This window comes from Eurosta solidaginis, chromosome 3, assembly GCF_040869045.1.
Source record: "Eurosta solidaginis isolate ZX-2024a chromosome 3, ASM4086904v1, whole genome shotgun sequence".
Taxonomy (NCBI): Eukaryota; Metazoa; Arthropoda; class Insecta; order Diptera; family Tephritidae; genus Eurosta; species Eurosta solidaginis.
Window position 1 is genome coordinate 51,030,793 of NC_090321.1, and position 27,124 is coordinate 51,057,916.

The following is a 27,124-nucleotide window of genomic DNA, read 5'->3' on the forward strand; positions in this document are numbered from 1 at the left end:
AAAATATGGCCACTTGAACTAATAAAAAGGTGAAATCAGGATATAATAAGTATGTATTTAACGTGATTTGGTTGAAAATTAAGTGGATGTGACACACATGATGGTAAGAATGTTTGTTTGTGGCTGTGTTTGCGCTTTAGCATGCTTAAGTGTGACACCAATGAAGCGTTAATGTATTTGAGCGCACATCAAGTGTGAATGTGCCCGTTTAAAAACGTTGCTAAGCATGATCTGCATTTTTGAGAAAGAGAAATTTGTGAAAGGTAGAAAAGTGAAATTATGTAATGGAAAATATGAAGAGTGTAATAAAAGTGTAACATGTAATGAAAGAAAGTGAAATGTGTGTTAAGATAAAAATTAAAATTGCATATATTTTGGTATACACTCAGAAAAAATACTGAGCAAAAATGAGAAAAACATTTCTGGAAAAAATGCTTTCTTATTTTCTTATCATACATATATACATTTCTTCTGTACACAACTAGATTTATATGCTGCTTTAGATTTACAATTCTGTCCGTTTTCTTACTTATCTTTGTGCTATTTGGATCAGAGACCTGCCTCTTCCAAAAAATCTAATATATAGAGCTATTTGCTAGAAGTTCGGTACAGGGGTATATCTTTGACCAAGTTATGATAAAAAAAATGTTCAACCAGAGAGGTAGACCAGGGGCCGACTTGTTTGAACTAATAGTAATAATCATGGGAAAAGTAGGTTGAACTGACCGGTCTGTGAGAACTCACATAAATTGGATGAGTCCGTAGTGTTACCAAAAGTTTGTTTAACTACTAGATTGAAAAGCCCTATTAAAAACTGAGACCTATGTTATAAGATAACTCCGTTCACTTGGTAAACACTAGACGCTTTCTAGGCCTTGTTCCACTTGCTGCTCCTTGATCTGACCGCTGAATCGCTCCTAATAGCTCGAATTTTTGCCCCGCAAGCGCAGAATATGAGCATAAAATGTGCGCTATCGTTTTATATCCCAAAATTTTAAATGAAACAGCATTCAAAAATACATGCAACGCTCTGGCACGAGAGTGAAACTGGAAATGGGACTGGGATTAGGATTGGAAATAAGATTGGGATTGGGACTGGAAATATATGATGCAGAGAAATAAAAAGAACAGAGATAAGGAAAAAACTGAGGGTCGGAGAAAGAGACTGAGAAAATGATAGAGTTAGTGGAAGATAGAGCTAGAAGGATAGATAAAGCGGGGAAGGAACTTTATAGGGAACTAGAGAGAAAAATACCGATGAAAAAGAGTGAGAAAAAGGAAGAGGATTGAATAAAAGGGAGAGGATTGAATAAAAGGATCACGAAAAAGGGGAGAGAGAGCAAGGAGAGTAAGACGTAAAAGGTTTTCAAAAGTTATGCAGCTACACCAAAGCTATGTTTTCTGTTTTTTAGACTAAGGAAACTAAGCAAACATTTTGTTTTGGTTTTTTAGAAAGTATTTATTCAGATTTAAGAAAGGATTTCTATGGCGAAATATAATATACCATATTTCTTTATTTTAGTGGCTATTTTCTTCATTTTTAGTAAATTCTTTATGAGTTTAGTTATATTTACTTATAAATCTTTTCAAACCTCATTAATAACAAAGGCAGTTGGTCTGGTAATTAAATATTGCGTGCGAATGCAATGGATTTATGCAAATATATATATATATATATATATATATATATATGTGTGTGTGCATGTGTCTTTAAACGTCATTTTCACGCCTACAAGCCATTAAATTATATGCAAACCATCATAAACGGTGCACTGCATTAATTTTAGTAATATGAATGGTGCGAATTAATTTTATAATAAATGGTTATAATGATTTAATGGATTTGTTGAATAAACCCAGTCGGAAGATTTGTAGCTAGTCTACTGGAAAAATACTTTTTCGTTTAAGGCGCTATGAAGAAGTCAGCTTGTATAATGGTCATGGTATAATAACGAAGGTTTGTTAGGTTTCGGTCGCCATATTAACTTCCTGACAATTAAGCAGATTATGACATTTAGTGCTGCCATCTTAACTATAAAATTCGTTCATATTTTGATTAGCTTGAAAAATGATTGCAATTTTTGCACGCCTTGGGAATCTTGCCAGGAAAAATGGGTAATATATAGAGCTCTTAGAAAAATTCGAATAATTCAATTAATCGATTCGATTTTAGATATTTGTACTTTATAATTCGAATTTCGCTATTTATTTCAGACAAAAAATAAACTACGTATACGCCGTGGATGTACCAAATATTTCTTTGTTGAAACTTTGTTAATTTGCTCGATAAGTACAAATTAAAATCTTGGAATCGTGTGTCACAAAAATGGCGTTCCAAAACAAAATTTTCCAAACTTCAATGTTTTGGTAGAAATTTCAAGAAATGGGCATTGGTCATGGCGCATTTTAGCATTAAAACTAAAGGAGACGTCCGTACTTTTCCAACGTGCCCTACCTGATTTTTCTACGGCGAAACGTACGCTCGAGATGTGGTAACTGACAATCGGCTGGCATGGAAGCTTTGAGCACCGATTTCTCGAAACAGTTCTACGAAACTCAAAACAATGTAGAGAAGAGTTGCATATGTGAGCAGCTTTTTCTAGATATTAATCAGGTACTTGCCTCTCCTCCTTATAGTGCTACTGTCTTGCGAACGATTTCTCTTAGCCCTCGAATAACTACCGCATGAATATTCCTGACCCTTTATCCCGCTTAGGTGAAAATCAAGCAATTTCTGATTGACAGCAAACGTAGCAACAATATCTAGGATGTGCACTCACTACTAGGTCCAATTATTGACTCGAACTTAGTACCAGCTAACATGGGCATATACCTTTGTGAAGCGAAAATAAGCGCAAGCAGTGACCCAAAGAAATTTAGCCATAGATAAGCTGATCACGCTATAAACAACTGATCATTACTTTAACGGATACCACACTTTCCTGCAGGGAGCATTATTTAACTTGACGCTGTAGTAATCTTCAAGCAAAGCGGTAAGGCTTGAATAAGTATGTCGCCTAGATTGAAGCGCAGTGCTGGTGCACTTGAAACTTTACAGGATGTAGTCTATCTAGAAAGTAAAGCTAAGGTAATTAGAGATTACAAATCCAACGGGTTTCACCAGCCTGCTGCTATGGATTAAGAGGCAAGTCAAAAATGTATTCCCCTCTAGTTGAACTAAACTCATGCTCTCAATGACTCCCCAATTATAGCTGTACTGGCGTTTAATAAATGTAAGGAGTTATTACCCCTATAGATTAAAGGCCGAGCTTCTCCTCCAATTTGCATCGTGCTCTTTTTAATTTTTTCTACACATTGGCCGGACGGCAACTACATGCGTTACGCTGACTCCGAACGGCAGATGAGTTTTTGCTGAGAAGCTTTTTATGGCAGAAATACATTCGGAGTGTTTCCCAAATCAGAGGTGACTCCGCTAAGAAAAACATGTTTCAGATTGAAAAACTTGCTTCTAAATTTTTGATGTTGGTTCTCTCGGTACTTGAACCCAGGGCCTTCGGTGTGAACCACGTTAAGACATATGGCATATGGTTAAGAACTATAGACAGTGTACAAGAGAAGAGAGAGTACATGATTTAGAACACAGCATAAAATTACTCCGAAATATGTATGGTCCGTCTCATATCCCGAACCGAGTATACCGAGGGAAGTTTAATGTTGGGTCCTATGAACTATCCGCAAACATAAAAATTCTATATATAGAAAACTTTTTCGTTGGATACAATAATATGAACCGAAACTTGTGATGTGAGCTGCATTTAATGAATCCCTGTTGTTCTAGCACTAGCAAGGAACCGAGTTCGACCATCATCTTCTTTCTTATGGTCCTTTGAGCAACGCTCATTCTCAAGTCCTTTCGCTGGATACTTCTCAAGGTATTCAGTTTAAATGGTAGCAAATTTAAGAAAAAATTTACCATTAAATCTGCAGTGTGTGGCAGAATGCCGTTAATGTAAGGTCAAGGATGTGTTATTTCCAAAGGTCTTAAATTTGTAAGGCGTGGGAGAACGTCACCTTAGGTTGTGTTAGGTTGAACCGGCCGGTCCATGAGAACCTCACATAGACTGGACGAGTCCGTAGTGTTACCAGAAATTTGTTTTAACGACCAACCTGAAAAACCCTCTCAAAAACCAGGACCTATGTTATAAAATAACTCCGTCCTCTTGGCAAATACTAGAAGTATCCTAGGACTTAAGCCACTTGCTGTTTCTAGCTCTGACAGGCTTTCACTCCTAATAACTGGAGTATTAGCCTGGCAGGCGCAGGGCACGAGCACAAAACGTGCTAGGTCGTTTCCTCCTCCAACCCGCACTTCCTACGTCTGCTGGCACTGACCAAGCCTCATTTAAAGGCATATGACTCCAGAAGGCTGTGTCCGTTCAGAATACCCGGCATGAGTCTACGTGTAAATTTTAAAATGGCATTTAATGTGTATAGACGCGGGTTGTCCCTGTCACAAAGGTAGATGAATTGTCATGTCTAGTGGCAGACCTGGCGGATATGTTCACATGGAAATAATCGCTTAAACTAATTACATTTATAACTCAACTGTAGGCATTTGGAAAAAATTACGTTACCATCCATCAACTAAATGCAGCTTACGTTTCAGCAAATTTGCAGTCATATCCACAAATGCATTTGGGCCTTAAATCAAGCTACTTAAGCCATAGAATAAATACATGCTGACAGCGTTTAATTTATTAATATATAAGCATTTATCAGAATGATTGAGGTAATTAAATGCCATCCGGCAGGAAATCATGTCATTTAGCTCGAGGCGCACGTCCACGCTTACAGAGCAATATCAGCTTTCAACGAGTTTCTACTTGCATGTCTCGACGAACAATGGAGTTCCGTTGATATTATGTTCATAATAGCAAGCATATCAACTCATATGTGTATTACCTATAATTTTGCTAATTAATTTATGAGAATGTAAGTTTAAGAGATACATAAGTATTTGTATTAGAATACAAACACGTTTTTGGCTGTGAAGCACTCGATACTAAGTCGGGTTGTGCAAAGCAAGTTAATATTAATGGATTGTGTATGCGACAGACCTGTGAAGTACCAAATAAGTACAAGTACTCAAGTATTTCAAATCTAAGTTCAAAGTATAATTACTACAGTACTTGTACCTCGAATCCGTAAGTACAAGTAGATATAATTACAAAATACTTCCAAGTATACGAAAATACTCTTTCTGATAAAATATGTCAGTTTGATTCATAAATGGAAAATGAAATTGTAAAACATCTGTTATAAAATTTGTATTAAATACTAGAAGACCCGGCAGACGTTTTCCTGCCCTAAATTTGGCCTATCTGCATATATTTTAATAAGCTTTTTCCGTCTGACTCTGCCCTCCCCCCTCTTCACTTTTTCCTAATCCTTTAATTCACTCCTCTCTCCCTCTTTTTCGCTTCATCTATCTCCATCTTCGTCTCATTCTATCTCTTTCTCAATCTCCTTCTCTCTTTTCTCTTCTCTCAGTTTCTTCTCGTTCTTCTGCATCCCTTATTGCCTGTGCCAGAGGGTGGTATGTATTTTGTTCCACTCCCAGTCCCAGTCCTACTCCTTCTCTCTTTTCTCTTCTCTCAATTTCTTCTCATTCTTCTGCATCCCTTATTGCCTGTCCCAGAGGGTGGTATGTATTTTGTTCCAGTCCCAGTCCCAGTCCTACTCCGAGTCTCAGTCCCAGTCCCATTTCGAGTCTCAGTCTCAGTCCTTGTCCTAATCCCAGTGCCATTCCGTCTCTGGATAATATATTACTCCGTACTAAAGCACTCATCAATAGCTTTCATTTGATATCCATATTGTATAAACACTGTCTAGGCATTCACTGGCCTACGTTTTGACCTATATCTCGAGACCCTAGTCACCCAGGGGTATGAAAATTACCCCCTACACTAAAGACTCTCCTGAATTAAAAAAATGTCATAGTACCTCTAAATCGCGGGCTCCCTCAGAAACCCGCCACCCTCTCGGCGGGTCTGGTGATGTGCTATACTTGATATCATTCGCTATAATATTTTTTATTGATAAGCAGGTTGTTTAATTAAACACCAAGCAATTACACTGCGTATACGCAACATTTTATTATTACGTATAAACAAAAAAAAAAAATTTGCAATAAAATAATATTGCGATTATAAACTGAGATATAACCTATCCAGTCTCTCAAGTTAGATCAAACTACACACGGGGTACAAAAGACATTCAAAATCGGTTCAGTAGTTTAGGAGTCCATTGCGCCCGAAAATGTTGTGACACGTGTTTTTTATATATTAAGATGAGTAAAATTCATATTAGAAAACAACAAGAAGTAAAACAGCATATTAAATAAATATAAATTGTACAGCAGCTAACAATATTTAAGTAGTTTTGTTTTTGCCTTAATTAGTACTAGCTTTTAAAATTAAAAGTTCGTCATTGGTTGCCTTCTAGGACTATAAACTATGCCTGCTAGAAAGAAAACGCTTTACTGGGGCGGAGAAAGTTAGTGGTGTATTCATTCATTGAGTGATAGGTCCTGCATAAGAGGATAACTCTGAACCATATTGAAATTTGCTGATGTATGTATCTTTAAGATAGCTTTAAAACTCTTCTTCAACCATTTTGTCAAAGTTATGTGATCGTAAGGGTGCTGCTTGATCATACCCTATTTCTTCGAATAGCTCATCTATTTTAAAAATTTGAGGGTTAATAAAGATATCGATTTCATAAATGCATATAAAGGTAAAGAATGTGGTATTTTTAACTGGAGTTTTTTTCTCGATGATAAGCTTATGGGAAAATTCAAATTTTGCGATGCACGCCTAAAAGAAAAACGTTTGAAGCACCTACATATAAATCACCCGGTAAAATGTGCGGGGCTTTAGCACTCAAGCTGTACAACAATTTCATTAGGTGGGAAGAGGTTTGATGACAAAGTGATGAGCTTCACCACTCTGAACTGTTGAAAGGGAATCAATCCAACAAATTTTGAATGGAACTGCGCTAAGGATGATGAGATGCTCAAAATTAATGGCTAAATTAGCGAACGATTTACAAAAAATTTTAGTATCATAAAAGATCTCACATTTGTGGAAAATACCCTTTCGATCAGTAGTTGAACTGATTGTTAAAAAATATTAGTTAATCCGCTTCAAAACCTTATAATACTTAGCACAGTACTTCGAAAATACCCACAAGTACTTTACTTGTACTTCAAAAATTCAAGTACAAGTAGTTTGATAATTATACTTGTACTCATTTTTCGAGGTACTGAGTTACTGATACTTGCACTTGTACTGGTACTTTTTTTACAGGTCTGGAATGCGATCTTGAAAAAATACCAAAACCACATATTTGAGAAAGGATAAGGATGCGAGAATATTTATATATTAGAATTAGTGCGAAATGACTTTAGAGGCTCTAAGGATCTTCTTGGTGGCCGCCCTCTTCCTCTGCTTCTGCAGGCAGGTTTCGATTTTATAACCTTATAGACCAGAGCGTAGTCTATCATTCGCATATATATCGCCTAGCTAAGCTAAGTGATATCTGCATAAAGCTCGTACAGCTCATCATTATATCGTTTGCGTTACTCGCCATCACCAACGCGTTTAGTTCGGTAAATCCTTCGAAGCTCTTCTCCCTCGAACACTCTAACATCTTTAACGATAGAGTACTTTACTTTTAATTTATCTACTAAGTCCAAGGTAGTATTTGGTGGACAGAGGGGCCTTCAAGGGATTCCAGAGCTTATTGTTACTTATGCTAATAATGGATCGCAAATAGAGGAAGTCTTTTACTATTACGAAATAATGTCTACTTGTTTAGTTGCAAACGGGCTAACTCTTTGCTTGATAACAGCACGTACCTAGTTTTGTCATCATTCGCCATCAAACCCATATTTATGGCTTCTTTTTACAGTTTTGAGCAAGCACAACTTACCGCGCCGGTGCTCAGGCCGATGATATCAATGTGCCAGTAATTGCACGCTTTTGTAGAATATTATTCCACAGCCGTTGGGTTTTGAAGCTAGAATTATTTTCTAAGCATAAAGTTAAAGAAATCGCACTATACGGGATCACACTGAAACCTCGCTTAGTTTCGTAAAGCTCGGAAAATTCCTTCACAATTATAGTTGAGCTGATGATGATAGTAAACATAAGTTTTCACAGCTGTATAAGATTTGCGAATAAACTAAAATTAGACATAGCAACTTATAGTGAGATCCTCCTTGTTTTATCGAAGACGGCCTTCAAATCGACGAAGATGCAATGTGTGTAAATTCTTTGTAAGCAGTTATTTCCCAATATTTGGCTAATAGCGAAAATCATGCCTATGGTGGATTTATCAGGCCCAATGTCGCACTGTTATTGGTTCTCTTGTAAAATTTTGGGGATTATCTTCTATGCTCGTGGTCCTTTGCCAGATATAGATCCGGTACGGTCCGAAGACAAATACCATTTTGAACATCTTGCGAATGAAGTAAAATGACCACCATGAAATTTCTCGTCCATAACATATTGGTTTGGCATTCTCTAGTTCCATGAGGAGCTTAGGATCACAAGATTCTCGGTTGCTAAATAAACAGAATTCGCCACGGGTAAGTGAGACTGACGTTTGGGTAGAAGAAGCTATAAATTGCGCTGGCATTCACTTGAAAAGTTTGCTTACACACATTTAGGTATATTAGTCGCCTTTTATGACAGAAACACCTAAAAATAAAAAAAAATAAATGTAAGGCGCGAAAACCTCCGAAGAGATCTAAGGCCGAGCTTCTCTTCCAATTTGCGTGGTGCTCCTCTTGATTTTCCCTACAAATTGGCGGGACGGGACCTACATGTTTTATGCCGACTCCGAACGGGATCTGCAAGCAGATGAGTTTTCACTGAGAGCTTTTCATTGCAGAAATACACACGGAGCACTTGCCAAACACTGCCGAGGGGCGACCTCGCTTAGAAAAATTTTCTTCTAAATAAAAACCCTTATCTCTAAAATTTTGATATTGCTTTGCCCGGGGTGGGAACCCAGGGAATACGGTGTGGTAGGCGGAGCACGCTACCATCACACCACTGTGGCCACAGAAACACCTGCTGCTGGTATATTCCAAGCATCATAACCCGCTGTGAGTGTCTACCGCACTAACGGTTTAATTAGCCGATCTATAGTTGGCCTCAATCTTTCGCATTATAGCGTTGACAGGGACTGCGATACTAAGAAAGCTGATTCCGCAAAAGTTGGTGCAGTTCCAAGGTTTCCCTTTCTTGCATGCACACGTCCGACCAAATTTTGCACTGAAAACAACGCCTACTTGTGTATTTCATATTGTGGGAGGGTGATATTTCCTTTAACGGAGTGGAAATGGAAAAGTTTTAGTCAACGGAACTGAATGGCTGGATCTTCAAAGTACCTCATTTTTCACAACTAAGAAATATGGTCACAGATATGAAAAAACTTGTTTCCAAAATTTTGAAGTTGTTTTGTCCGCGGCGCGAATCCAGCTCATATCTCTGAAATGGGAAGGTTTAAGGCTCACGGCGGGCATACTAACTTGACACTACCTTCTGGTGTCAAGTGCTTATAAGTTAGGCCTCGTTAGTAAGAGCAGGTGTAGGTATTGCAGGCAGCAGCAAGAAACGTTTTGTGTCCGCGTCCTACGCTCGTCAGGTCAAACCTCCAGCTATTAGAGGGGCAGAGTTGCTAGATCTTGGAACAGCAATTAAACTAGGTCATTAAAATTTATAGAATTTGCAAAGAGGACGGAGTTGTTCTAAACACAAGCCCTGACACCTGGTTGGGGTTTTTCCGTCCAGTCGGCAAACAAATTCTGATAACTTTATGGACACCTGCAGTCTATGTGACGTTTTTATTGACCAGCCAGTTCAACATAACCTAATATGGCGAGTGTTGCAAAGGAGGAAGGGCTATTGGCCTCAAGGTTCGATTCGAGCTTATTGGCTTTACATATTTTGCCAGCTTTGCAGGGACAATCGGACTTTGGTATGAAAATCGCTATTGTTTTTCTCGACGTTGCGGAAATCTTGATGTAGCGATTGCATGCAGTGAAGATTTATTTTAGTACTTTTACGAAGAACTGTATTTTCGGGACCTTGCAATCCAGTTACTTCCTAATTTTCACTTTTTGCTATTTTCTTATCTTGGCAAACTTCCTTGGGAAGCCGTTCGGACACTTTATCACCTTACAGCCATGTCAAAACTCTTCGCAGTCGAAAAGTAGTACTGGAGTTTCGATAAAAATCTGGCATGACTGTACCTCAATAGAGATCGAAACAGCCAGAATTTGCCTTCTCTTATTGCTGATAGTTTTGACAAGAGCAGTCTGGTTTTTATCTCTGAATTTCCGGTGGGTACATTGAAGATGTTGTAGCCCTTTTTCTGCTCAATGAACCTACGCTTCTGCGTTCATCAACTTCCTTCAACCCTCCTAGCAAATATATTGTGGCGAGTGTTGATATCACTAGGCTGTTAGTAAATAATCAACAACAACAAATACAGTAAGCAGCCAAACTTATGTACATGCAAACACATAACCAGCTACTCGAAGTGAAGAGATATCTCACACACACACATGTAGTCGTCAGCCGAAGTTATTACTTACACATACACACGCATATAGCTCAATTGCCAAGCAGGAGATATAAAAGTTCTAGAAGAAGAAATGTCTAGACCTTAGTAGAAATATGCTAACGAGGCAACAGAGAGTATAAAAGCAGCGCAAGCTGAGGAATGACTAATCAGTTTGATTTAAACACGCTATTGGCTGTGAAGTATAATTGCGAAGTACTCCCAAAGTAATCTAAATAAAGACCAGTTTGCAATACTGAATATTTGAGTGACTTATTCAACAGTTTAGCGATTCAAACGTTAGCGGAAGGTTCATAAATATCAGCAACCTTTAGAATTCGTTACAATATTTTATTCAGTTCAAACTATTTTTCAAGACTTTCCGATTTTTCATTATTAACTCCAAAATTGTGTGCCCCAAATATGAAATTTTACATTGCAATTTATTTTTATTTCTTCTGTTACATAAAATTTTTGTTGTAGCTTTAATTCTCGTGATATTAATTCCTGTTGATAGTTGCATTTCCCACATAGACCACTTTCATATTTGAAGTTCCCTTTTTTATTTGACGTAATTATTTGCTAAGAAAATATGAGTGGCTTGAATTTAATTAAATTTCCTTTCTTTTATTCCTTGCACTAATTATTTTTCATTGCGAAGTGTAGCGTAATGGTGAAGTGTGTTGATGCTTATGACATCGATTGGTGTATTTTGCATAGGTGTATATGTATTATATGTATTTTATAGAGCAAGTTGCATGATTTCTTTGCAGTGAATCGGTTACTAAAAATGTATTTGTTTAAGTGAGGTTAGGTTTAACTGTGCGATCAATAAAGAACTCACATAGACTGAATGTGTCCATACTGTTACCAAAATTTGTTTGGCGACTAAACAGAAAAACCGCAATGAGGCTATTTTGAGATATGGTAACTCTACCGCCCCTAACAGCTGGAGCCTTGACCTGGCGAGCGCAGGGCACAAACACAGAACGTGCTCAACTGTTTCTTCCTGCAGCTCACACTTCGTACACTTGCTGTTACTGACGAGACCTAACATATAAGCATGTGACAACAGAAGCCACTGTCCAGTTATTATGCCCACCGTGAGCCTTAATTCCCCTCTATTCAGAGACATTAGCCACTTTGTGAATGTAATATCGTAGGCCTTGCAAATAATCTTTGAAATGTTGTAGCAGCCCGCGCTTTTGTCCACGCGTTTTCTGCTTAATGGATTATATGCAGCTCCTATTCATCTTCTTCTGTCATTTCAGCACGCGTTGCCACCCTCCCTTGCCAATACTTCGGCCCTTTCGTTACCTTCTATCCATTTATGACCAGGAACCCAGTAAAGATGTATGTTCCGGCTTGAGCGAAGTTTTTCCAAAGCTTCTTTGCATTCCAGTACACTTCTTGATGGAGTAATGTACGAGATTATTGCCTTAGTCACCGCTTGACTATTAAAATATAAATTGGCGCACCTGTAACTTAAGCAAACTTCCTATAGAATTTCTGCTCCTTTCTTCACGGCTATAATTTTGTCCTGAGAGACGTTTCAGCAATCTAAAAGCCCCTAGGATCGACGTAGTAAACAGCAGACCCGACCTCTTCCACTAATTTGGAACCATCCGAATACATCCGAATACACATTTATAGTATTTTCTGCCATGTCTGCACCCTGATGCCAACCCTCCGCTTTAATTGTGGCTCCAATATCTTCATCAAAGCTCAGTTACATTTATTCAGTTTGCCCGATATTAGATGGTGCTATATTGCTTTGGCCATATGACCTTGTAGTCTTGTTGCAGTTGCTAACGCGATTTTTTAGCTATTAGATCTGCAGGCGAGATGTGTGGAATGGCGTGCAGTGCTGCAGTCGGGGTAGCTTTTAGAACTCCCGTTTTGCTAATAATTTTTTGAAGTGAAAATGTTTAGTTAATAAGTCAGTTGTCTCAAAGTTCGATAAGTTATCACTTATTTGCTCTAGTTGCCTATACAAAATCCGTACTATAGCTTAATAATTCGGTCAATTCGTTTTGGAGCTTGTGCCTAAAATATACTCATGATAAGCGACTTGAATGTACGTTAGGGTGTCGGCTAAACAAAACGATATCGATATGGCTGTCAATGAGTTATCGATTTCTTAACGACGAGCTCTCGAAAAGTTTTCAATTATTCATTGAAAAGCTGTCGACATGTTATCGCAAAGTATCCGATTTATTATTTAAATTTATCGGTAAAGGGAGTTATCAATTTTTATCTGCGTAAAATTCATACGTTTTTATTCATTTCTACGAGCTATCGAAACGCCATTGAAAAGCTGTCGACATATTATCGATTTGCTATCGAAAAGTTACGGATTTGTTATTTAAAAGTTATGGGAAAACAGAAGTTATCGATGGCGGTATGCCACCTCCCAGTTGAAAAGGTGGGCCACATCTCTTAATTGTGCTAATCTAAATTGCTTCTAATGAAATCTAAATTGCTTCTAAGGAGTCATCGATTTTCTTTTATTTATAACTATAAATTTTCTTTCGGTTACTAAGATTATCAATGAGTTATCGATTTTTTCGACCAGTTACAGGTTTTTTATCGAAAATAACCGATGGGTTATCAAAACTTCAGAATTTTTTTGTAACAAAAAGTTATCGTTTCATTAAAGAAATACATCGATAATTTATGGAATAGTTATGGATATGCTATCAACAAGTTACCGATTTGTTATCTAAAATGTGTAGATTTTTTACTAAAACGAAAATTTAATAATTTTTTAACGAAGTTTCACGACGACTCGTTGTTGTTTTTGTAGCGATAAAAATATCCCCTTGCCGGACAATGATCCGGTATATTCCTGTAACTGGTACCATTAACGTACTAGCGCGACCCATTCGAGAATGATTTAATATGACCATAATGAATTACTTGATTCCATGAGCAACTTGGCGTCGCTACAGCCTCGGCTGTTAAATATGTGTGGGATACACTCATATTTGTAATAGGATTCGCATCGCGTAGCTGAGGTTAATATTTGGGTTGTCGAAGCTATGATTTGCGTTAATCACCACTTTCAAACAATGACTCGTCGGTTTGTTTTAATACAACCCGATATCTAACCGATAATTCGACCAAAAATGTATGCTAACACATCGTACTTCACGAGTACATGCCGCTCACGCCCTTTTTTACATTCGTTATTTCAATTAGGAGTCTCCCGATTCCATTTCAGTTTCGTTTTGCTAGTTCGTCACGGTTCCGGTTTTATCACTTTGGGTTCCGTCTCAAGTTACGGTTTTATTCAATTCTATTTCAGATATTCGTTCCGGTTCGATTTCTTTTTTTTTTACTTTCCAGTTCAGATTCGGGTACGTTTGAGTTGCGTTCGTTTCGGCTTAATTTTTTTACTTTCTGTTCTAGTCCATTTTGCCTTCGCCCTACGCTTCAGTTTTCAATCAGCTAACGCCTTCGGTTCAGTTTTAGTTTTATTAATTTTGCCTTGAGTTGAGGTTTTGTTTCCCATTTTTTTTTTTCTCATTTTTTCGATTCCATTTCAGTTTCATTTTCAGATTAATTTATTTTTACTTTGCAGTAGAGGTCTGGGTTCTGGTATATCTTCAGGTTTCGTTACCGATATCCGTTATACTCGGGCTACAGTTCAGATTCATAATTATGTTTCTTGTTCTTGTTAACTTCACTTTCAATTTCATTTCAGTTTCACTTCACGAATACGAATAGTACCGGTTTTGTTTGCACTTTTTCACTTTCCAATTCAGGTTGGGATAACATTTCCGGTTCTAGTTTCGGTTCCAGCTGTTGGTCTTTTGACAACAAATTCCATTTAACTTCCGTTCCGTTTTAATATTTGTTATATTCCAGTAGAGTTTTGGGTTCCAGTTCGTTTCGGTGTTAGACCTTATGCCCTTTACTTTCGGATTCTTTTGTGTTTCGTTTTCGTTTCCATTCCGGTTCGGGTTTCATTTTATACTTGCCGTTCCAATTAAGATTTTCTTTTCGATTCCAGTTGTTATTCCATTTGCTATCAATTTCGATTCCCTTAAATTTTTTTCAGATACACGTTTGAGTTCCAGTTAGGATCTGGTTTTGGTTTCGGTTCCAGTTCTTCTCTCCTTTACTTTCGATTCCGTTTCATCTTTATTTCCAGTTTAATTTATTTTTAGTTTGCTGTACAGATCTTTGTTCCGATATCGGTTCAGGTTTCCCGTTTTTTTTTTCTTTCAATTCCGTTTCAGTTTCGTTTCCGATATCCGTTTGAAATCTTGCTCCAGTTCAGGTCTGGGCTCTGGTTCCGATTCAGGTTTTCGTTTTCGCTCTTATTCCCATTACTTTCAATTCCATTTAAGTTTGGTTTCAGATATTTGTTCCGGTTCCAGTTTCTTTGTTTTTAATAAACATCTCAATTTGGGATTACTGTTCCGGCTTTGGTTACGTTTCACGTCTTATTCCCTTTATTTTCGATTCCATTTCATTTTCGTTTCCGGCTCAATTTTTTCTTCGCAGTAAAAGTTTGGGTTCCAGTTCGGATCTATAACCGTCGCCAGATCTTGTGCCCTTTATTTTCGATTCCGTTTAAGTTTTGTTTTAGCCACCTGTTTGGAATCGAGCTCATTTTTTTTACTTTCGGTTCCAGTTCAGTCTCTGTTCCGGATTTCGGTTATAGCTTTTCTTCTTTTGCGTTCCATTTAGGTGCAATTTCGTTTCCGGTCCAGTGCATGTTTACGTTCTTAAATACTGGTTCTGGTTTTAATTTAAGTTCTTGATGATTTTTTCGATTCCGTCTTAGTTTCGTTTTCGGTATCCGTTTCGGATATGTTTCGATTCTTTTTTCGGTTCCGACACTGGATTAAGTTTCACTGCCTCTTTACTTTATTTTCTTTTTTATTTCTGGTAGAGGGTTTTTTTGGACTATATTTCCTTTCTCGCCTTTGATTCCATTTCGGCTCTAAATTCGGTTTAAATTTCGTCTTCCCTTACTTTTGGTTCTATTGTTTTAAGCTCAATAAAATTCTTAGCGATTTTGTCAAAGCACTTCGAAGAATACAATTTTTAGTAAATTAAAAATTCAAGTACCAATTTCTAAGACTTAAGCTATTTTCCGTGCAAGAATTGCTACATAAAAACCCAAAACATTTAAAAGAACCAAATTTAAGCTGAACACGCAACATTAACCTGGGTGCGTGAGCCCATTGGCGATATTTTCAAAAAAAATGTTTGCAGGTGTAAAAAGTATCGCATGTGAAAATGAAAATCACAGTCATTTTCGTACGTTTGTATGCATGTGTGCCAACTTACTTACTCGCGAACAGCTTAATTAAAACTTTGGTAAATTTATTTAATGCCAGATAATGTGTGCCAGTTCACAACATGAATGTAGAACAAGAGGATGCTTTCGAGAAAACTTAAGGCATAACACGCGAAGCTAAAATCAAAAATTGGCACAGTTAGAGGCGCACATGAAAAAGAAGGAGGATGCAGGTATTGGCAGAAAAGATAGAAGCTTAAATTTAGGAGCTTAAGTTAGACAATGACGTGCAGAAAATGTTGAGCAACTTTTTGGAATGCATGCGGTTGAAATTAAATCATTAGTGAATATTTGCAGCATACTTTTAGGCGTCACTTTTTTATTAAATTTTGCAGTAATTTTAATACTTTTTTTGCTTTCAGGCGAGAACTGCTGAGGGGATTCAATTAATTTGCATGCATTTTTATACTCTCAGTAAAAAAATATATATATGGTTCCAATTATTGAGCAACAATTTAAATCATTTTTCCACACCTTCAAACCCGCAAGCACAGTAGCACGGCACAGAAAACGTTTTTACACGTAAAAGTTTTTGGCGTGCCTTAACGATTGGAAGCACGATTTCTAAACTCGTTTTACGATTTCCATATTATTGCTTTTTTCTCTGTTTATTTGTTTTATGATAAAGTCACGTATGCAGGATTTAATGACGCCCAAGTTCGCCGTTTAGTTCAATGAAGTTAGTTAAGTCGCAACTAATTTTGAAAGAGTTTTATCGGTACAAAAAAAAATATTAACTCTCTCAACACGATTGAGGTACAGACAGCTTTAACAAATTGGATTGGCATCATACTGAGCTGCATAATGATCATATCGCAATGGGGTATTTTCGTGGCCACAAAATACGTAAACAAAGGCACGCCGTAGGGGTGTTAGGACCAGTGTGACACGATCCTGTAAAAAAAAAACATGCTAAAACCCATTTTTCAAAATGCCAGACAATGCTAAAAAGTTATTTTTAATGCTAACAAAATTCCTTCATTTGAATTTTACTGTATTTTATTATTTTTGTGCGTACATAAATATATTTATAGATATTTTAAAACGCATTTTTTTAAGTAAAAAGACTACTATACTGAATATTTGTGTGTACTTAAGAGAGATTGATATCAGTATCGACTAAATCATCATTATCCAGTAAGGAATTTGGTAAACAATCATTACTCTACATTTGGCTATCGCACTTTTTTATGAGATCGTTTGGTATCTCAAAATCTTCACAGCACTTATTAAGTCTCTTAAGCCCACATCGAATATATAAAAGGGAATTAACTCTATTTGTATGCATTATATTTCTTAGCTTCCATTTTAACAAATTCATGGCACTAAAGCGCGTTCCACTTCGGCGTTACTAAAAGACAATATTAAAAAATTCATAAAAAAATAACCAAGGTCCTGGAAAATTGTATCATTTAGTGCGTCTTTATATTCATAAACATTTGTCCAAAATCCAATAGTAGAATTCTGCTGATCCCATTGTATGAAGAAGTTATTGCCACTGTATCTCTAGCTCTGTAATCTGTTCAGTCGTGAATTTTTGTATCTCCTCTTTAAAACAATCAATTAAGTTAGATTTGTTTACCTTTAATCTGTTTTCTACTGAAAAGAAATTTATTTTTTTCAAAGTTCTCAAATTATTGGGCAAGCGCTGTCTCAACTGATATACGAAATTAGTAATACAACTAATCTTTCGTTCGGCACTCGCATTTATTACATTTTTCTTGGTTTTTAAAAATTCCCCGAAACTGTAATTAAAATACGGAGTAGGTGGAAACAAATTTTCTAAACGAGAAGTTAATCGGTCGAACTTATTAGAACTTAAAACTATTTGTTTAGAAAGACATCTTTACAATAAGTGTAGCTCAGAAAAAAGTCCAATAGTAGAATTCTGCCGATCCCATTGTATGAAGAAGTTATTGCCACTGTATCTCTAGCTCTGTAATCTGTTCAGTCATAAATTTTAGTGTCTCCTCTTTAAAACAATCAATTAAGTTAGATTTGTTTACCTTTAATCTGTTTTCTACTGAAAAGAAATTTATTTTTTTCAAAGTTCTCAAATTATTGGGCAAGCGCTGTCTCAACTGATATACGAGATTAGTAATACAACTAATCTTTCGTTCGGCACTCGCATTTATTACATTTTTCTTGGTTTTTAAAAATTCCCCGAAACTGTAATTAAAATACGGAGTAGGTGGAAACAAATTTTCTAAACGCAAAGTTAATCGGTCGAACTTATTAGAACTTAAAACTATTTGTTTAGAAAGACATCTTTACAATAAGTGTAGCTCAGAAAAAAGTCTAGTCGGATGAGCATCACTGCTCTCAAACATTTTATTCATCTTTTGAACCTCGGCTTATACTGGTTTTAAAAACTTTAAATATACTAAATTATTTTCATTACATAAACTTGACAAAATACGTGCCTGGTGACAAGATTCTGTGGCTGGAACAACTCCAAAATGCATTTTAAGTTCTAGCCTCTGGTTTTCTATTCGCTTTGCTGCGGTTTCTATGGAAAACCATTTAGTATCACAAGCTCGAACAAGTTTAAGTGGCTCTAAGTCATCATTAATTGCAGAATAGATATTTTTATAAATAATTTGCATCAGTGAAGATTTTGAGAACCAATTATAGGGGTCGGAAACAATGTATTCAATTTCATTTGGTAATGTTTTAGAAGCGGCCGATACAGACATCTGTATAGAGTGACAAACACACTTAACTAATGTAACATTTTCATTTTTCTCTTTCAAATTGGCAATTACTCCACGATTTATTCTCTTCCTGTCATTACATTAGCACTATCGGTCCCGAGACCAAGCAAGTGGGATTCAAGGGGTTGTGTAGCGCAATATATAGCTTCTCCAACCCAATTGTCAACCTCACCTTCGAGCGGCGAATCCCGTTTCACTAACAGACGAGGCTCTGGCGACCCCAAGCTCCTCATGGAACTTGGGGGTGGGGAGGGAGGGATGGCCTGAAGGTTTAATGTGGCCATATAAATCGTTCCCGAGATGGTCGGGCCAGCACCTTAATGGTGCTGTGTTACCGGAGCGTATCGGATCTGTATCCGACAAAGGACCATCACATCGATAACACTCCCCAAAGCCTTCGGGGAGTAACTAATCGCTACAACAACAACAACAACAACAAGACCAAGCAAGTCGGAAATGCTTAAATGAAATTCTTCTAAAACTTTATAAATAACAGAAGCAATGCTCAAAGCTGATGCGTCTTCAGGCATGTGAAGTTTCAAACACGTATTAACAATTTTTTTCGAGGACTGGCTGTAGTATTGGATAACCATGCTTAAACATTTAATTATGGTAATATCCGTTGACTCGTCTATAATAAGACTATATTTACTATTTCCAATATCACCTAGAAGTAAAATAAAAAATAAATAAATGTAAGGCGCGATAACCTCCGAAAAGATCTAAGGCCGAGCTTCTCTTCCAATTTGCGTCTTGCTCCTCTTGATTTTCCCAACAAATTGACCGGACGGGACCTACACGTTTTATTCCGACTCCGAACGGTATCTCCAAGGTAGGTAAGTTTTCCCTGAGAGCTTTTCATGGAAGAAATACACCCGGAGTGCTTGCCAAACACTGCCGAAGGGCGACCCTCTCTTAATTGAAAAACCTTATTTCTAAAATTTTGATGTTGTTTTGCCCGGGGTGTGAACCCAGGGCATACGGTGGGGTAGGCGGAGCACGCTACCATCACACCACGGTGGCCGCCATCATCTAGAACTATCTGGATCCAAAATGTTTTTAATATTAGCAGAGCATTTAATCCGGGCCAAGCTCATTTCTACGCCAACTTTGCTATCATTGAAAATATGTTTCTACAAACCCACTAAATGGTCAATCGATCTAAACGAAGTATGCACTGCTACATATATAGCTTCAGATAGCTCTGCGGCTTTTGCTTTGTAATTTATGGCAACAGGCATAAGTGGAATAATTTCGATGTTTTTCCATGCGCTAAAAGTATAGTTAGACCAGTCAAACTCCTGGCGTATGCAGCTGACTTTACAGTCATCACTAACAGCATATGTTTTAAAAAATCGGCGCTCTAATGGATCTAGGGAAAATAACCAGCCATCCCAGGGCCTATGGAAATAGATGGCAATGAAAAAGCAGATGAACTAGCTAAAAAGAGTGCATCCCTTGAAGCTTACTCCGTAGATGTCCCAATTAGACTGGGCGTGATTAAAAGAAGGCGAGAGGTACATATGATCAACTAAGCGGGTAAGGCGTGGGTTCAAGCACGGGGCTATAAAGTGTCGAAGATTATGTGTAGGTCTTACAACCTTAGACTAACAAAGTTGCTTCTATCATTCAAAAGAGAGGAATGTATACCAATGACGTGTACTCTGACTGGACACTGCCTTGTGGCATCACATGCCTCTAAATTAGGTTTGGTCAGTTATAGCAGATGTAGGAAGTGCGGGGTGGAGGAGGAAACGATCGAGCACGTTCTGTGCTCATGCTCTGCGCTTGCCAGGCTAAGGCTCGAGCTATTAGGACTGATACAGCTGTCAGATCTAGAAGCAGCAAGTGGCTTAAGTCCTAGAAAGTTGCTAGTATTTGCCAAGATGAGGGAGTTGTTTTATAACATAGGTCCTGGCTTTTGATAGGGTTTTTCATTTTGGTGCTTAAAACAAACTTCTGGTAACACTACGGACTCATTCAGTCTATGTGAGGTCATAATGGACCGGCCAGTTCAAATTAACCTAACCTAACCTAACTAGTCGTGGAAACTCCATTTAGAAAAGAGAGTGAAGGAAAACCTGTGGCAGGGTACGCAAGCAAGAAGATATTAGGAAACTCACTAATTCGGTATTTAAGGCATTTTTATTTATTTTATTTATTTATTACGGCTTAATTAAGCCTAGCTTATATCTATTTACAATGTATGTATTTAATTATCAAAACTAGACTAACATATTCTAACCTAGTTACATATATCTATGAACTACCATACAGTGCTGAACTGTGGCAGACCTCCGAATCATGCCTACAATACTTAGATGCCAGTAATCTCTGGTATGAAGGCCATTTAAGCATAAGCACGAAGGCGACAACCGAGCGGCGATGCACTGATATGATCGAGCTATGCGCTGCAGCATGTGCTTCGGCGACTTTTATTGTATGCGCACGAGAGCTTGGAAGACGCTTCATATCAGAATATTTAGCAGCCATACATTTTTATTGATTTCAGGCACATATATTACTATGGGACCCTTTTTTGGTGGCAGCCACACAAAAATTGCGTATACAAAATTTGTGAGGTTATGCAGATTATCAATGGTTAGAACAACAGGAGCCCTTAAACCTACCTCGACAGCATCATTGCATGCCGACAATGCATATGAGGACAATGCTTGTGATGGAGCCAGAAAAGGTCCCACACTGTCGGTTGTCCTCGACACCAGCAGCCAACTGCTATTCAATATGCTTTAACGTGAGTATCTATCAATTAAAGACTCAACCTCATGGTGTCAACAACGGATCGAATTTCATGATCAATATGACAAAACTCTCAGCTTCATGTTGCCAACCTCACCACTTCGTAGCCGCATCATTGGTACCAAATTCTCTTGTAATCGGGTGTTTCGATCATATGGTTTTACCTTGGTAAGATATAGAGTCTACATAAGCTCCCACCATGTTAAGGATAATGACATTCGGTTGCAAGGCAACTCCACCTCGGATTCCATTGCTATTATATAGGAAGCACAAATAATTTGCTTCATCATGTTTGGCAAAATACAACTAGATACGATTCCACAATTTTAAGACAAGTATTAAGGGATATGTGTGACCTGTTCTAAGCACTTGGATAAACAACACATCATGATTGAAATATCCGTTCGCTGTGAATATCTACTGCGACGCTATCTACAAATTATACATCTTCATTAATCACAGGTAGACATCTCATTTACTCTAAATCAAATGCCCACGGCCAACATAGCCTAACGCAGTTTAAAAAATTACAAAAATAAGAGTGAGCACAAACCCACTCTTAGAAATCTCAATTGTTATCCGCAACGATAGGCATCTGCTTAATCTTCAATTTCGCAACAGGTTGCAACGGATCAAGATGTGATCAGCCTTTTCTTTGACTTTCCGCAGAGGAGTCTTTCAAATATTTATGCTTAGGTTAAAAGAAGTGAAAAGGCTGCTTTACCCTTGTGGGCGAACCAAGGAAAACCTTTATTGCCAACTTTCCAATGACGAAGGCCGCATTACTCCGAAGCAAATGCTTGATTGCCTCATTAACGGACTGAAGTGACCGCATTACTTCGAAAAGAATGCTTTATTGCCAACTACAGCGAAGAATAGCGACTGTATAGCTTCGTTAAATATGCTATATTGTTAACTTCCTCGGAAGAAGGAACATTTTGCAGGCATGAGCCAAGCAAAAATCTGCAGACAACATCCAAAGTTCGCTATGAACCCCCCCCCCCCCCCCACCCCCCAAACCATTCGAATACTCAAGACAAGTATCAAGACCTGAATAAAATTACCTGCAATACATTGTATAGGGTCACAACTGCCTTGTCCTGCACCTAGCGGTAAATTTTTTACCGACCGCAATATGGTCGCTCAGCTTACACACCACGTTCACACTTCTCCCGCACACACACCAATTCACGATTGGTTAGCCCTACTTATATTCATAACTAATAAGAAACCCGACATCAGATACATGGTATTATGATCGCCTTTTACGGTCAGTATACTACCGCCGGCATATTCTATTCCACTTACCCGCAGGGTGGACCAGACAGCTGCTCATCGATCAACTACATTGATATGGGTATAAGTATTGTATATTGTTTGTGGCGAATATTACCAGTTCTATACATCACTATACTGCTACTAAATAAATGTACAACAACACTAAAGCAAGCAGCCGCACTTATGTACGTGTACACATTAAAGCAAGCAGCCATATTTATGAATATGAACACATCAAACAAGCAACCACCCATACACATAACCAGCAGCTTGGAGAAAAGAGATTATTTCATATACACACATGTAACAGATGAGAGTGAAGAAAAGAAGAAAGAGAAACAATCACACATCACATAATCATCAGCTAAGAGTAGAAGTTGTTACTCACACATACTTACGCATATAGCTAAATAACCAAGTATGAGGTACAACTGTTCCTGAAGGCAAGTTCGTGAAAAATCTAGACTTTAGAAGAAATATGCGAACGAGGCAACTGAGAGTATAAAAGCAGCGCCGTGCAAGTGATATTCAATCAGTTTTGATTTTAGTACGCTTTAGCGTATGAAGTACGCGAGTATTGTACTACTCCCAAAGTAGTCTTAATAAATGAAATATTGCTATACTTAATAGCAGAAGGTACAAAATAAGCAGAATTTCCCAAAATTCGTTACAGTATGATATGTTTTAAGGGTTACATCTAAATTTCAGCCGATTCACTGTTAACAAAATATTTGTCGGCATTGGCATGAGCCATGTTCTGAATAGAACTACAAAAACCGACTATGTGAGAACCACTTCAGAGCTCATAAGGGCATTACAAGATATTACAGAGCACCTTAATACTAAAATAATTTAAAATCAAGATTAAAAATTGGTTATCAAGTAAACACTTTAAACTCAAATGACAATTTCGTGTATAAATAAAAAACTATTCCAGATCTTCTTAAAACAAACCTCAGTTCTTTAGGCGAAATTTTACAAATTTTTTCCGCCTAGTTCTGTATACATTGAAAAAGACTCCCATTCGACTCTGAATTGGCTAAATGCTTCAGCAGTCGTCAACGAAACTTACCTTGCACTTGTTGAGTGCTTTTTCTTGTAGACTATTTGACTATTTTTCGCGAATAAAATAAATATTAATATTAAAAAATATATACAATTTTTTTCGCTAAACCGCATTTGTTTAAGCAGCTTTTCTTATACTTCTTATTCGTAAACTTTATGAAGCAGCTGTGTTAAGCGCCATGGTTTCACTAACTTTTGTTGCTTTTACTTCAAAAATATACATACATTTTTCACCCTTAGCCAACTTCTACATTTCAGTGGTCTTCATTTTGCTTTCCTACTACAGTGATGTTATCAGTTGTTGCATGTATGACGCTGCGTATACGTAACATTTGAGTTTTGCAATTACATTTGCTACATAATAAAAAAATCGCACGTAGAACAAGATGAAAATAGTTGTTTTTGTCAGTTTATCGTATCATTTATTAAAATATTATTCACATATTCGCAGTAGTTTTGTACATTCAACGTAGTTATGAGATCCGAAGACATTTTTAATGAATTTAACGAAAGTTTCATCAAAATTTATAAGAAACCAGTGAGTATGTGACTTTAAGCAATTTTCTTGAATATGTCCCCTTTTTGCTTTGATGACTGCAGTGCACAATTTCAACTTTTTTTCGATGAGTTTTTGAAGTGTTTGATGTGGAATATTATTCCACGCTTCGTTCAAACAATGCCAGAGGTCAGGAAGGCTTATTGGCTATAGATCTCTCCCACGTCGATCCAATTCTTCCCATAATAGCTCGATGGGACTTAAATCGAGGGATTTTGGTGGCCACTCTATTGTGTTAAGGCTACCTACGTCTTTTTTTCATTATAAATAAGCAGTACAAAGTTTTGATGTACGTGTCAGATAGTTATCTTGTTCGTAAATGTATCCACGACCAATCAAATTAATCTCAGATTGTATTGCATGGTGTTGCCGTATACTGTTATACTGCTCTTTTTTCATAATTCCTTCAATTTTTTTTTTACTTGACCAACGCCAGCTTAGCTGCAACAGCCCCATACCATCACTGAGCCACCGCCATGTTTTACAGTTGGCATAATGTAATCTGCTTTGAATTCTTCATTGACGTTTCTCCGAACATATTGGCGCCTATGGCTACCGAAAGGTTCAAATTTTGATTCGTGTGACCATAAAACTGATTTCCACTGATCAAGCGTCTAGTCAATGTGTTCTTCAGCGTATGAGGTGGGTTTTGTCGAAGGCTGAGGTAGCACTCAGTCAATCCAGGGTCAAGTAGAGGTCCCACAAACCCCACTTAATAAGAACACAGTTGTTATGTGTTAATGACGAATACACGTACACACACACGGATCGACGGGTAGTGAAGGCAGCAGCTTTCCGTGCAAAGATGGCGGGGGAGGGAGGCGAGCGGCGGCTAACGGTCGTTGTAATAGCAGAGGGATCGGTGCGGCGGTCGAACGGCGGGATCAGCACGGCGGCCGGACGGAGGGCAGTGTTAGCGGACAGATTGGTACAGCGGTATGCAGTGGCGAGATTAGCACGGCGGCTGGATGGCGGACAGTATTAGCGGACAGATTGGTACAGCGGTATGCAGTGGCGGGATTAGCACGGCGGCTGGACGGCGGACAGTATTAGCGGACGGATGGATGTAGTGGTATGGACGCAGTGACGATACCAGCGAGCTGGTTGGACGGTGGTGAGTTAGCGGTACAACGGCGGTAGGATAGCAGCAGCTTACGGTCATCGTAGCGGCGGTGCAACGGCGTAGGATAGCGGCGACAACAATAGGGCAAGGGAGCGCGTACCAGTGGCGTGGCCAAGGCGAGGTGTCGGTGCAAACTTTCTGCCTGATTACCCTTTTAGTGGGGTTGACCAGTAGCGGCGGTTGCGGGTGGCGGCTTCCTGCGAGGACGCTGTCTCAGTGGCGGCGGCGGAGGGACCTGCCAGGAATGAAGTGACAACAGCCAATTCATTCTCTTTTATACTGCTTCTGCTATGATGCGAGTGAGAAATGAACCGCTAATTGGGTACTTCAGTTTGCCATTTACTGTGAGTTGGCGTACCGTGTGCATATTATTGTTATCGCCAAATGCTAATCGCGTGCATTGGTATGTAGCTGCTGCTGTTGGCTATCTGTTAATGTACTATGTATATATACTCTCAGGCGTAGGTGAAAAAGGGTTAGAGTGGGAGCCTCAGGCGTAGGAGAAAAAGGGTTACAGTGGGGGTCGGACTAATGTAACGCTACGTTACAGTTCCCCTCCCACTTCGGTTGACGGAAAGCTGCTGTGAGGAACAGGAGTATCACGCCAGGCTTGGCCTAGCAGTTGTATGTGTGCCGTTATGCCGGCTTTGCCGGTGTGTATGCGTGCATCGTTTTATTAACATTTCCATAAAATATACAGAGTCATTCCACTTATACCTAACAAAGTTGATAAAAAAAAAAAAAATGTTTACATATCAGGTTTAATTACAATTTCATTGTTCTTAAAACTAACAGAATATTTAATTTTAAAATAATGCGAAATTCATGAATATTATAAATAAGTTGCCATCCTTCTTCTTCTTATTCCATCCTTGACATATTGGCGTTGTTCTCATCTACCTCGTATTGTGATTGCATTATGGCCATTCGGTATTCGGTAATATATGGGCCGGAAAAAAATGTGGTACCCTTTGTATTTTGACTCGGTTGACTGGCCACTGGTACTGCTCCCTCCATGTGCACCCTCTCTAACGTCGCTTTTCTTTGCCGAAGTTTATGTCTGCTGAAGATGCTTTTGTACCCTCTTTGCTGACTACATTTACTGCAAATGCCATTTGTTGAGTCTCCTACTCCCATGTGCGGTGGTTGCTCAGGAACGGTGATAACGCTTTTCCGCCGAACTGCTTCCCATTGTCGGTGGGGAAGGTTTTCGGACAACCAAGTCGGTATAAAACCTTTTCTTGTAGCGCTTTGAGCACGCTTGCCGTTGTTGCTTGGCGCGCCGGAATTAACTCCACCCACTTGTAGAATTTGTAGATCATGGCGAGGAGGTAAATGCTTCTTTGCTTGGAACGTGGTAGTAGTGGCACGAAGTTGGCGGTTACTACTTCCCATGGCTGTGGATATTGTATGGTTGCCAATAATCTCACCGGCCTCTTTTCTGTTGCCTTTTATTGTGTAAAGTATGTCTGGTTCGGTGTTTTGAAATGGGCAGCGGGAGAGCGCATTGCATATCGCGTTCGGTGCTCCTTTTCGGTACTCTTCGAAGTTGTATTTCTATATAGCCGGGTAACGGGCATAGAAGCGTTGTTTCAGCGGTCGGTTATGCTTACGAATGGTTGAGTGTTCGGCTGCGGTAATTGGGCTGACGGTTTTGTTCAATCGCTTCTGGTGGTGCCCTGAAAAAGTTTCCTTCTCCGAATTTCGACCATTGTTCGCGT

The 27,124-nt window shown here is 38.4% G+C and overlaps 1 protein-coding gene across 5 annotated transcripts in view; it reads left to right on the plus strand.

The window, feature by feature from the left end:
- LOC137243701 (D(2)-like dopamine receptor) overlaps positions 1 to 27,124 on the plus strand; it is a 566,273-nt gene that overhangs the window by 409,281 nt on the left and 129,868 nt on the right. The gene's annotated exons all lie outside the window — the stretch shown is intronic.